The sequence below is a fragment of the Miniopterus natalensis genome, chromosome 15, assembly GCF_054644295.1.
Source record: "Miniopterus natalensis isolate mMinNat1 chromosome 15, mMinNat1.hap1, whole genome shotgun sequence".
In the NCBI taxonomy this organism is placed as follows: domain Eukaryota; kingdom Metazoa; phylum Chordata; class Mammalia; order Chiroptera; family Miniopteridae; genus Miniopterus; species Miniopterus natalensis.
Window position 1 is genome coordinate 44,094,906 of NC_142095.1, and position 12,369 is coordinate 44,107,274.

Here is a 12,369-nt window from a genome sequence, read left to right on the forward strand (position 1 = left end):
CCAGGTACCAGACAGTGTAGACAGTGGGCAGACTTGGCAGAGACATGAAAGGATTACAATAGGCAGCATGCGCTGAGCATTACTGTGTGCCAGGCACTGTTCTCGGTGTTTCTCACCAACCACCTCATTTCATATCCCCAGCACCCGTTCCCTGTAGCCGCCTCATCTATGCCTCTTTGGGCTGTTGTAAAGATTAACGAAGAGGACAGACGTAAAGGGGCACAATAAAGGGACGTGGCGAACCCTGGAGGTACCAGGCCAGAGCGCGGCTTCCTGCGCCTGGGCTCCTGCTCTCTGCCCATCTGCCCATTTCCTCCCTCCGCCTCCAGTTGCACGTCCTTCTACTGTGGCAGGAACGGAACGGGCAGGGCTTACACCTAAATGCACCATAAGCATCGCTCGGGCCAGTAACATGGACGAAGCCGTGGCCACATCATTGATCAGCTGTTTGGAAATAGTATCTAAAAAGGGGAATTTCTAATGGGGGTTGGAAGCAGCGGAGGGAAGCGGTTTAGAGCACAGGCTCTGGGGCTGGGTCACATGGGGCCAAATTCTAGCTCTACCACTTATTAGACAGGTTACTTCTCCCTGCCTTGCTCTCCTCATCTACAAAATGGGGGAAACAGGGCCCATCATAAAGTTGTTGAGTTGTTAACTGACTTCCTAGAATAGTTTCCAGGGCACAGTAAGGACTGTGACCGGGACTGCTATCATTTCTGCTGGAAATTCAGGCTGTTTTAGGTCATCGGGTTTCTATACTAAGCTCGGTTTGTCCCTGCACGATCCAAGAGCTACATGTGGCTATTTAAATTTATGAATTTCCACAAAATACAATAATTCAACTCTTTAGTGGTACTGGCCACATTTCAAGTACTCATGAGCCACATGTAGCTAGTGGCTCTTGTATTGAACAGTACAGATAGAGAACATTTCCACCACTGTGGAAAGTTATATTGGACTGTGCTGGTCTAGATGCAAGAGACATTCATAAGTATACATTATCTCTTTTTTAATGATGGAAATGAGGAGACTGTCATTCAACTCTCGTTTTAGAACAAGAGAGCAAGTGGAGAAGGCAGGGGAGGGAAAAGGGCATGGTGTCCGTAGCCTCCTCTTGTGGCTGAAACAAGAACTGAAGGGGGGTGGGTGCTATTTAAAGCTGTAAAGGTGCTGGGAAGGACAATTATGCTACACAATGCACAGGAGAAGTGGAAGCTGGTGGAGTGGGCTAAAGCTCCGTCTATTACAGTAGGGGGCAGTCTCTAAGATCAATTAATATAAGAACAGTGCTGAGAGCTACGAAGAGAAACACAAAATTGTTTCAAAGGTCCTTTCTGGAGTAAGGGATTGAACAGGGGAGAGGACAGGGGAATGCTGCTTTTAAAAAAAACTATCACTACGAGTGTTGCTGTATTATTTCACTTTTTAACTATGCCTCTCTGTATATTTCTCTCAAAAATTTATTGAAAAAAGAACAAAGCAAGTGATAGAAATTTTAGCATTCAGTGGAGAAAGACATTGTATAGGAAGAAAGTAGCTTGTCCGGGATAACTTCACCCACTCGGCTGAAACCAGGATTCTGAGACATGTCCTCTGCAGAGGCACAAGCGAAACCTGGCAAACACCCCCTCGGTACATCATCTGGATGCTCCAAGTGCATCTCGGGAGGGAGAATACATCGCAAGTGCCAACTGAGGGAGCGACTGCTCGGGGAGACAGACTGTGCCAGTGGGTGGATGTACCGGGACTGTGCGTGCGGGTGAGCAAACCTCAGTGGCTCCTCCTTGGGGCCAAGTGACAATTACACCCTTGGAGGGTGTCTGGAATCAGCAGCGCGATGGCTTCTCAGAGCTCTGTCGCTGGAGGGGCTGCACGGTCCTCGGTGCTTGCCCAAGATGAGCGGTATTTCCGCCCAGCTGGGGAGCCTGTGCCCCCCTGAGTGCGTGGAGATGCTACGGAGATGTACAGCTTCCCTCACTTCCCTTCGCAGAAGGGCCAGAGTTTATAAACCCTGTTTTTACAGATGTGGGAACTGTGACACCAAACATTTTTTATAGGCAGCTCATCAGATGGCCATTGCTCAGAAACACGATTACTGGCTTTCAAATTTGATTCATATTTGAGAGAGAAGAGTTAAGTTGGAATGTTTTAAAATAAAGTTTCCCTAACCTGCCAGTGTTAAATGGAACAAGTGTTAAGAATAATTTCAGATAACAGAAAGAGAATATTGGATTCCAAGTCTGGACTTTCTCAACTATTGTCTATGTGACTTTGGGGAAAGCAATTGTTTGGCTTTTTCATAGACAACATAGAAATAGTTAAGACTGATGCATAGTCACATATAAAAATATGGATGTATTTACCAATGATTGAATGCCTGATTTATACTACCTTATTGAATTCTTAGAAGAACCGGTCATCTCAGTTTACCAATGAAGAAACAGTGGTTCAGAGAGGGTAAGGTGTTTTCCCTAGGGAACACAGCTAGGAAGCGGTAGAGCTAGAACTTGACCCCAAGTGGGTCTGACATCCAAGGATCTGCTGCCGTATTATGCTGCTCCCTACATGGCCCTGCCCTTTTCACAAGATAGTGTACCAAAATCCAGATGATGACTTGGAAAGTGAGAAGTTTTATACTTATGATGATACACACTTATGATCACAAACAAGACCTCATTTATATCGATGGAACCGTCATGGATATTCTGCAGTGGCCTCAGCGGACCACCTTAGAGCTTTAGGGGGGCCGGGGAAGGTGGGAGCGAGCCCAGGCTTTCCTGGAAAGCATCCTTAGGCAAGAACAGGAAAACCCTGAGTTGCAGGGCTGCTGGTTGACTGCACGGCTTCTGTGCATGTTCATAAATATTGATTGTGATTAAACTATTATCATAGTAATGAGGGTAATAATGCCTCCTACAGCCCTTCCCACCACACTACTCAAAGTCCCTACCTTCCATTAAACAAAGAGCTGCTGGCACTGCTGGGGAGTTGGGCAAGAGGCAGGGAAATGATCTCTATTAAACAAAAGCATTCTGTTCCATGCACCGATTAGGAGCCGCAGCCTCATTAACGAGGAGAATTGTTCGTGTCTCCTGTTGCTCAGGCTACTGTGTTCCGAGGCTGGTCCAGGAAGTGTATGTTCTCATCTCTCTTCCCCCCCGGGGCTTCCGAACAGATGCCCGATTGAAGTAAACCTGTTTTTCCTTCCAGTTCCCCTCATTTCTGTCCCAACCCTTCATTCTCAGAAAGGATTTCTGCGAGCTCGCGGGCTCCTCCAGACCCACCCTCTGAATGCAGCGCAGGCTTAAGGGTGGCTGCAGGCTCACTGTTTGTCTAGCACAAGGCTAAGCGATTTACAAGTAATGAGCCCTCACTCCAGCGGGCATGATGATTATCATTGACAGGTGAGGAAACTGAGGCTCAGAGAGGTGCAACGACTCCCTAGAAGACCCGCAGCCACGGCATTATGGAGCTGACTTGGACACATGGGTCTGCTGGGCTTCGGGGTTTGGCCTCGTGATGACGCTCTACTTTTTTGCTTGTCTACGTGGCAAACACTCAGTTTAGAAGAAACTTGGATGTGCAGAGGGGGGAGTTTTAATTTTGTGAAATCTCTAAGCAGGCACGAAGGCTTATTTGTATTTGATTATAAGTGGGGGCCTCTGCCCGCCTCTGGCACTTTCGGGTTTTGCCTCGACTTTGAATGTCTCTCAACACTAAGGAGTCCCTAGGACACAAGCTCAGAGAGGACCAGGGCCACGTCTTGCTGTGTCCCTGGCTCTGCGTGGCCCTGGTGCTGGGCCAAAGAGGGCTGTGTCATCCTTCCTGAACAGTCGTGTTTCTCCTGCACAAGGGATCGCCTGGCACCCCCGATGTCCTCCCCTTGGCCGCCTCAGTCTGAACTTGAGGGTACAAGTTGTTGAATTCCTGCTGCCCGTGACAGCTTGTCCTTTACTGTCAGCCTAGATAATCTGCACAGAGGGGTGTTTTCACTTCTTTCCCCTCTCATCTCAGATAGAGTGGGGAAAACAAAGGAATGGGCGAGACAGGTCTGGGTTCTGTGACTGACGAGCTGCGCAAGCCATTTCCCTTCTCTGGTCTCAGTTTACACAACCGCGAGACGGGCGGTGAGAACGCATCTCAGCTTCGCAAACTCCCGGCATCAATGCCACTTCCGATTTCGGCTATTGCCCATATGCCATCTATCCTGTATTTACTAATTTACTTAGGATTCTTCTTTAAATTGGCTCAATTATAAAATAATTATAAAAGGTAACTAACTATATCACTACCATAAATGGAAATCAGTATCACTCTCAATAAGAGAAGGTAAAAATAAATACAATATAAAGCAAATGAAGTTATTACGTTCCAGGTAGACAAGGGTGCTGAGCCCTAGGCCTGCTCTCTCCCTCTCTCTTTCTATTCACATGAAGATGTGACAGTTTAGAGAAGGGTGAGACACAGATAAGCACTCAAGGGAAACTTTCTTTCAAATATAAGGGCAAGAATGAAAATAAAGGGAATCACCCTCTCACACTGTAACTGGAGTTACTTAATGCTGAGTTTTTGTAGCATCTGACATCTTCTCAAGTACCATGTGGTACAAGTCCTCTGCTTGGAAAACACTCAGTGATCTGCTAATAAAAAGGTTCTGGAGAGGAAAGGAAAGGGGGAGAAGAGGGGAAGAAACTTCCTCCCTGGTTGATGGTGTTTGTCTACTCCAGTGGTACAAATAGTCCATTTCGAGCTCCCAATGCGACATCACTAAATGGGGAGGTGAAGAGATGTGGGGAGCTGGCTCTCAGCAGCGGGGCAGAGGTGAGCGGACTCCAGAACATCACTGAAAATACTGGGCCACAACATCTCCAGTCACTTCTCCTACATGCACTCTAGAGAGTAGCTTCCAGGTAACAGCGACAGGCCTTCTTTCTTTTTTTTTATACCTTTCCATATCTACAACTCTAGCTCAATAATGTACATATAGGAGTCATCTGAAACATGGTCACTGACTAAGTAGCTGATTCTTATACTCAGGACTTGGTGACATAACCATGGCAATAACCACAATAGTAACAATATCTAACAAGCACTGAATGCCTACCCTATCCCAGATATATAACATTTTCTCATTTAACTCTAACAGTACCACATACTATAGGTCATATTATTATTCTCATTTTATAGGTCAGTAAACTGAGGTCAGGGGTTGATCGATCTGTCCAAAATTATACTCCAGTAAGGGGCAGAATTGAACAAACAAGTACATTGAGATAAATCTGATTCAATCCAAAATAGGCTTGGAGAGTGAGTTATTCAATTCTGGTTAAGCAAATCTTTTGATTAATAGTGAGGTGATCTAAAAACCACATATGACTGAAAAGTTCTTGAAGAATTATAATAAAACACTAAATGCTAAAAATACACTAAACTTAATGGAAGATATCTTTGATGAATCTAATTTTTGAATGTAAGAATGTGCTGAAATAGAAGTTATGGAAGAGTTTTGGTTGGTCCTGCTATGGATAAAAATTTGGGCTGCTCAGGAGAAATGATTGCTGTGCTAAGGACAGAACAAGTGAGGAAATTGCTGGTTAAAAGCACTAGGGTCACTTAAACCTTCTTACAGGTTTAAGTTGAAGGTAAGGTTAAAATGACTATTTATGGGCCACCCACAGCATGTCAGGTACCATGCAGGGCCTACTGCTCACTTTATTTCTAATTGTCCCATCGGCTGGCTGAAGTAGCATCGGCATTCCCACTCTACAGATGAAGAAACTGAGGCTCACAAATGGTCAACTACTTGCCCACATCTCTGTTAGTCTGGGCTTCACAGTCACATCTCTCCCTCTAACTTTCTGGTGATGAGCTCACTGCATGGGGCTCAGAGGTCAGGTCCAACTCTCTAACTTTTAATTTCAGAACAATTATTTCCTATGTGAAGCACATACATGTTCATTGGGTACTTCTTCCATACCTGACATTTCTGTGACCTGGTTGCTTGCACCTCACAGCCTGAAGAAAATACTGTGTTTATCTTACACTCACTTTGAATGATAGTCATCTAACTACCAAAGAATATGAAGGGAAATGGTTAACTTTGGATGCTTGTTTTTTTTTCTTCTGACAAGCTTCTGAAGGGTTGCTTCGGACAGCAGGTATGTTAATTGTCAACTGAGTTTTCAAGGCAGAACTTGGAAATGAGAATGATGTCTTACTAGGTGACAAAATTATCTGTCACAGACCCCAAAGTGGATGTCAAGTTCCAAAGCACTGGGGAGTGAGTGGCTGATGGAAGGAGTTGCTGGGATCAGCGCTTTATAGTCTGGAATGTTTTAGGGCACGGCGTTTTATTGGTCCATGTGAACAAACTACATTAGACAAAATAAGCCTTGCCTTCCAGTGGTGGCTCAAGGCTTCTAAATCAGAGGACCGCAGACCAACACCGACTCGGGACAGGTGGCCGGCCTCTCCGCGCCTCTCTTAACTCCCCAGCTGACTCAGTCTTGACAAAGCCCTAAATTCCATCAGTGGGCAAGCTCCTCTGTGGCCAGTCTCCTCACTAGCCCTTTAACCCCTTCCCTGTCATATTCTTATGTTCACTTTGAATGACAATCATCTACCTACCAAAGAATACAGACCTGACCTTTCTCCAGCTGACAGTGAACATTGTCCAGTGCTCAGAATGTACTAGGCCTTCCCCTTTTTCTCGAGTCTTTGTGCCTTGGAATCTCCTTTGTTCTTTTCACCGGGTGAAATCTTACTACCCCTTAGATCTCAGCTCAAATGTGATGTCCTTCGTGGCTTCCCAGATGAGGCTGGGTCCCTTTCAGACAAGGTCCCATTGCACTGGCTCCTATAACCATGCTTGGAAACTGCTTGTTGAGAACAGATCTCCCTCATGGGCATATACAATAAGAGGCGCTGTCCCTCTTACCCGCTGCTAAGCCCCAGTGCCCAGCACAAAAGAGGCACTCAGTAGACACGTGTTGAATGACAAATCAACATGAAACCACAGATTATCAAGAAATCACCAAGGGCGTGAGGAATTCTGAATGTCTTTTCCTTCGGTTGTATTGCCAAAGTGATTAGCTAGTGGGTAAATTATTCATAAAAGAATTTTTCTGATAAGGTGTGAAAAATGATGAATCTTCCCCTTAGGAATGATATCAGTCAGTGTCCTGGAAGATTCACCAATTGACTTCATTTACGGGCATCTGTGCTTCTATGCGAATAATATTCTGGCGACAATACAGGAGTAAATCTAAGGTGGAGGCTTAGTAGCTGTGTGACTTTGGATAACTTATTCAACTTCCCTCATCTGTAAAATGGGGATAAAAATTGTATCCATTGCTTAGGGTGAATGGGAGGATCAGATGAGAAAGTAAATCACTTACCACACTGCCTGGCACATAGTATGTGTTCAATAAACGTCAGCTATGACTACCATGGGTGGCACCTCCACTCTGAGATGCAGAGGCCAACCGACTTGAATCTCATGAATCATCTGGATGATGTTCCCCTCTGGGGGTGGCCCAAGACCTGACTGTCTGCACCACCATCACCAGCTCACACTGTAAACAGCCATCTCTCCCATGCTGGCTACTCCCCAAAGCCAAAGAGATAACACTAACAACCTACTGCGAACACTCATCCCACAGTAAAATCTGAACTGCTTCCCGACCAGAATGTTCTGTAGACAGAAGTGAGTTTCCTTGATCCAGTCTGGCTTCGACCAGGGTGGCAGTCTTGTTCTGTGGTGTGACATGAAGATGTCTGCACAAAAGCAGCCCAGGCTGCTGGCGGACCTGTGCTAGCCCAGCCCTTCGTGGATTCCAGCTAGAAGTGTGTCTGCTTTGTTTCGTTTCTAAGTGGCAAAACAAAATACTGGGAAAAGGAAAAAAGCATGAACGAGGTAAGTTGAGACCTAGCAGGTTGGACATATAATGGGGTTTGGGTCCCTGACAACCCTAAAGTGGACTTTCTTGCTTGTCCTGGGGGCGTCCATGTGACATTGTGACCATCTCCAATGGATTTGGTGGATGGGGGGGCGGATCTCGGGTGAACTCCAGGGGGCGTCAGAGGAATTGACGTAATTGTTCTGGTGCCGGGGTGGGTGGGCTCCTCCCACAACTTCACTTCTCCTTGGAGGTTCCAGAGTTCCGAGGAAGGGAGGATGCTGGTGGAGCTGGAGGGCTTAACCTCTCTGAGCCCCAGTTTTATCATCTGTGGGAGAGTGTTCTGGAGTGGCATTGTTCAGGGGATGCACTAAGAAAAATCTATTTAAAGCATTTAGCCCTGTGCCAGGCACTTAGCAAGTGCTTAAAGAGTAGGAGCGGTAGTTCTCATAGCTATTTTAGACTTCGGAATTCATCTAATACGACTGGCGTCACAGGACACCAAAGGGAATGAAGAGCCAAGCCTTGGTCTCCTGTTCCAGGTCATATAGCTCCCTGGTGAGGGCAGAGCTGGGTCTCCTGGGTGTCCCCACTCTGGGCTTCTTACTGTACCTCACTGACTCCCAGGACTCATCCAGCTCAGCTGAGCTCCTCAGGACATCACAGTTCTCTGGCCTTCCACCTTGGCCCACTGCTAACATCTACTTATCCCTAAACCCTGTTTCTGTGACCTCCAAAATATCCTGCCTTCCTGCCTCCCAGCCACTGCAGTTGTTCTGTCCAGAAGATTCTGCCTCCTCTTTGCCCACGGCTGGTCCCTTGAAGTTTCAGCTCAGAGAGCCCGTCCACAACCATCCTCACTGCAGCGAAGCCATCCACCACCTCCGTCTCTTTCTCCCGCTCTTTCCTGTCAGCACCTCCCCCATTCTATAATTTTCTTTCCTTTTTAATTGTCAGTCTCCTTTCCTGAGTGTAAGCTCCCAAAGGACAGAGAACACCAGTCCCTATTACCTAGCACAAAACACGACGCATAGGTGCTCAGTCAATACATATATGTTGGGTGGGTGAGCACACGAATGAACGAACGAAGGGCACGAACGAGTGGATTCCAGAACCAGCGCATTTGTTATCGCCTGGATGGACCCAAGGAAAGGATTTAACTTGCTGGGAGAGGGACCTGGGCACCTGCCTGGCCTCCTTGGCCTCCGAGAAGAACAGCGTGAAGCTACCTACAAGCAGGGACTCTTGCAAGCAGGCGACCCACACAAAAGCACATCTTGCAGGCAGGGGAAATGGGCGGATAGTTGCTAATTGCGACTTCCAGCCGGGCTGATCTTTCCGAAGTTCCCCAGGCGCCTGCCTCCATAAATCCCAGGCGCCGCCGCTGCTGAGGCTGGGGGGGCGGGAGGGGCGCCGCGCCCGGGCGCGGGGCTGGCACCGGAGCCACAGCCCCTCCCCGCGCCTCCCCCCAGCTCCTCTCCAAGAGAGGAAGCAATGCAGATGGAGCCGAGAAATAAATATTCCTGCCTGCTCCGTGCCGCTGCAGACGTTTTCCAAAATGTCTGGCTTGGACCATGAAATCGAGCCCACCCAGGAAAGGAGGCGCTCAGCGGGAGAAAGAGGGGGAAAGGGTGGCATATTTGTCGATACTTGTCAGCTTTCTGGGGGGCAGAGCACATGGCTCATACTTGGCAGCTCTGCTGAGGTGGGGACGGGGTAAGTGCGCAGTAATACTTGAAGAATGGAATCAGAAATGGGAGGGAGTTAAGGCAGCCCTGCCAGGCGGCAGCCCTCTCTCCCAGCCTTTGTCCCGCGCCCGGGACTCCTGGTTCTCTCACTGGGATGGCAGGGCTCTTTCCACAGGGCCTGCCTCCTCGCCACCCTGCACCTGCACTCCCCTCCCCTCCAGGGTAATCCTGGAGACCGGTCTGCAGGAAGTCTCTAGAGGCCCTTTCAGATTTGGGCAGGAGCTCAGAAGCCACTCCTGCCACCTCCAAGCGCAGCCCGTGGCCGCCAACGCTGGGATACCATCAGAAGATGAGAGCGCAGGCTGCAAATGATAAGTGGGTGCTTTTGGCCTGGGGGTGGCCAAGTGTGGGGGAGAAGTATCACTAAGGAAGGGAAGATACAGGCCCAGCAACAGGCACAGAAGTGTCGTGCAGCGGTGGGGACTTCACTAGGCATGCTGTGTGGCTGCAAAATGTCTCAGAAAAGGGAGATGAGAGGGTGACAATTCCAGCTGAAAACTCCTACGTGAGTTCTGCTAGGTCTTTGTTTCAAATGCTCCCGTTAGACTCTCCCCGGTACCATGCCCTTGATCTCGCTGCTACAGGACCACCTTTTACTGGTCCTCTTGGTAAGTCAGTAATTCTGGTGGGGCCCTTGGTGGACTGAATTCCGCTCAGGAAAGTGCAGAGGAGCTTTCCTGGTTCAAGTCTGGGGTAGTAAAAACAGTTGCTCAAAATGAAGACTCAAAGAAAGTGACATCTTTTGTGGGTGTCAGGGGAACAGTTTCCAGAAATGTTGCATTTAATTCTGCCTCTTTTCACCATTTCTATGACTTCACCGAGGAATGAAAGATTATCTAATATTATTCCCACTCATGTGCCCTGAATCCTTCTTCATGCATCTTCCCCACTCATTTGCCCATCTGCCTTCTAGTGCCGGGCAAGTGCCAGCTGAATCCCACTCTCTTCAGGAAGCTGTTCAGTGGCAGCGGGAAGCTGGCAGAAGACCTGGGTTCCTGTCCCCACTCTGCCCATTGCTGTGTGACCTTAGAAAAATCACTCCCCCTCTCTGGGCCTTGGTTTCTTTGTTTGTCAAAGGAGTGGGTTGGATAGGTTTTCTTTCTGCTGGGACACATTATGGGAGGTTCTACAGAGTGAAATCAGATACAGTTCCTTTTGTCAGCACCCTCTCCCACCCCGTCTTTGCCAATAAATGCCAGGGACTTTCTGTGATTGAGTTCAATCCTTATACCTGGGAAGGTCAGAGGTGCATATCAAAGCAAGTTGGGCATGAAGATATGTGGATGCTATCCAGAATTGTTTTAAATGTTTTCTGTCCACATTTCCTTTAATTCCCAGGAAATCTAAAGTATGAGTTAGAGAAAGACCAAAGAAGGGTGTGTTTGGAAAGAACTTGTGTGCATGTATGTTTGCATTATACAACAAACATATTAGGTATCTTTTATTGATAATAGCTGCTATTTATTGAGGCCTACTATGTGCTAGGACTATGCTAAGCTCTTTCACTTACATTATTATCCTCAAAGAAGCTCATTATGGAAGATATTATTTACTCCCCACTTCCACACAACATTGGTAGTCGACTGCAATTAACACACACACACACACACACACACACACACACACACACAGCAAAAAGATACAACAGCATACCTCCCTAAAACCAAAACCCAAACTACAACAAAACTCAGAGAGGCTGAGACACCTACTCAAGATCGAACAGCTGGTTAATATTGGTAATGGGATTTGAATCCAATTTTGTTGGATTCCAAAGACGGTGATGTGCTACCCCCTACCCTGTGCTGGGCCTTGTCTTGGCATTCAGTGCCCTTTTAGGAGAGTCTTCATAAAGTAAGGCTATTTTAAAGACCCAAAGATAGTGGGTCCTAAACTGCCTTTCCTATGGTATTGTCAGAGGAAAATAGCCGGTCCCAGAGCCAGGAAGACCCCTGCTATCAGAAATGACAAGAAAGCAAACAGCTGCAGTGCCTGCCTAGCACAGGGAAGGAGGGAGAACCGGGCCCTGGGGCAGTCCACTTACAGCAACCATCTCCATTTACCTACAGAGAATTAGGCTGGCTTCTTCCCACCACCTAACTAACTTCTATGGCCTTGCCCAATTCTAGCACAGAATTAGAGCCTCGCAGAATAGTACAGACTTGATCATCTGTGCCAGAGGTTGTAAACTCAGGTGTCCCCAAGCCCAGGCAGGTCTGTGAATGAGCAAAACAGCTCAGAGGGGGCTCCAGGAACTGGTAAGCCCATATCTGCACTGTGGAGACCACCACGACTCAACTCCAGCAGACTGCTCTGTGCCCACGGGCAGGCCTTTATAAAGCTGCTGACCATCCACTTTGTAAAGGAAGTCCCGAAATACAGACTTCTTTGTGAATTCTCCTGAGTTTTAAATGGCAACTCATTCAGTTAAGAAAAGCGTACCCATGCAGCAAGGACCAAAGAAAACATATTTACAAACATATTTATCTATCTGACCCGCAGGTCTCCCTTTGCAACCTCTAAAATTAATTCACAGAGGAGGAAATGGTAGCTCAGAAACGTGAAGTGCTTTGCCTAAGAGCTAAGGTGCGCTCAGTCGGGCAACTCTCTTGGGATACAAACATATAGAGACATATGTGTGTGCATGCAGATACATACACATATACTGTATATTCACAAATGAAATAGAAATGACTTTGGATTGCCGGCTGCTGTGAAATGTCCTG

At 47.4% G+C, this 12,369-nt stretch overlaps 1 protein-coding gene across 2 annotated transcripts in view; it reads right to left on the reverse strand.

Annotated features, from left to right (window-relative positions):
• The window catches only part of CADPS (calcium dependent secretion activator), a 434,238-nt gene that overhangs the window by 55,492 nt on the left and 366,377 nt on the right, over positions 1–12,369 (reverse strand). The window lies entirely within an intron of this gene.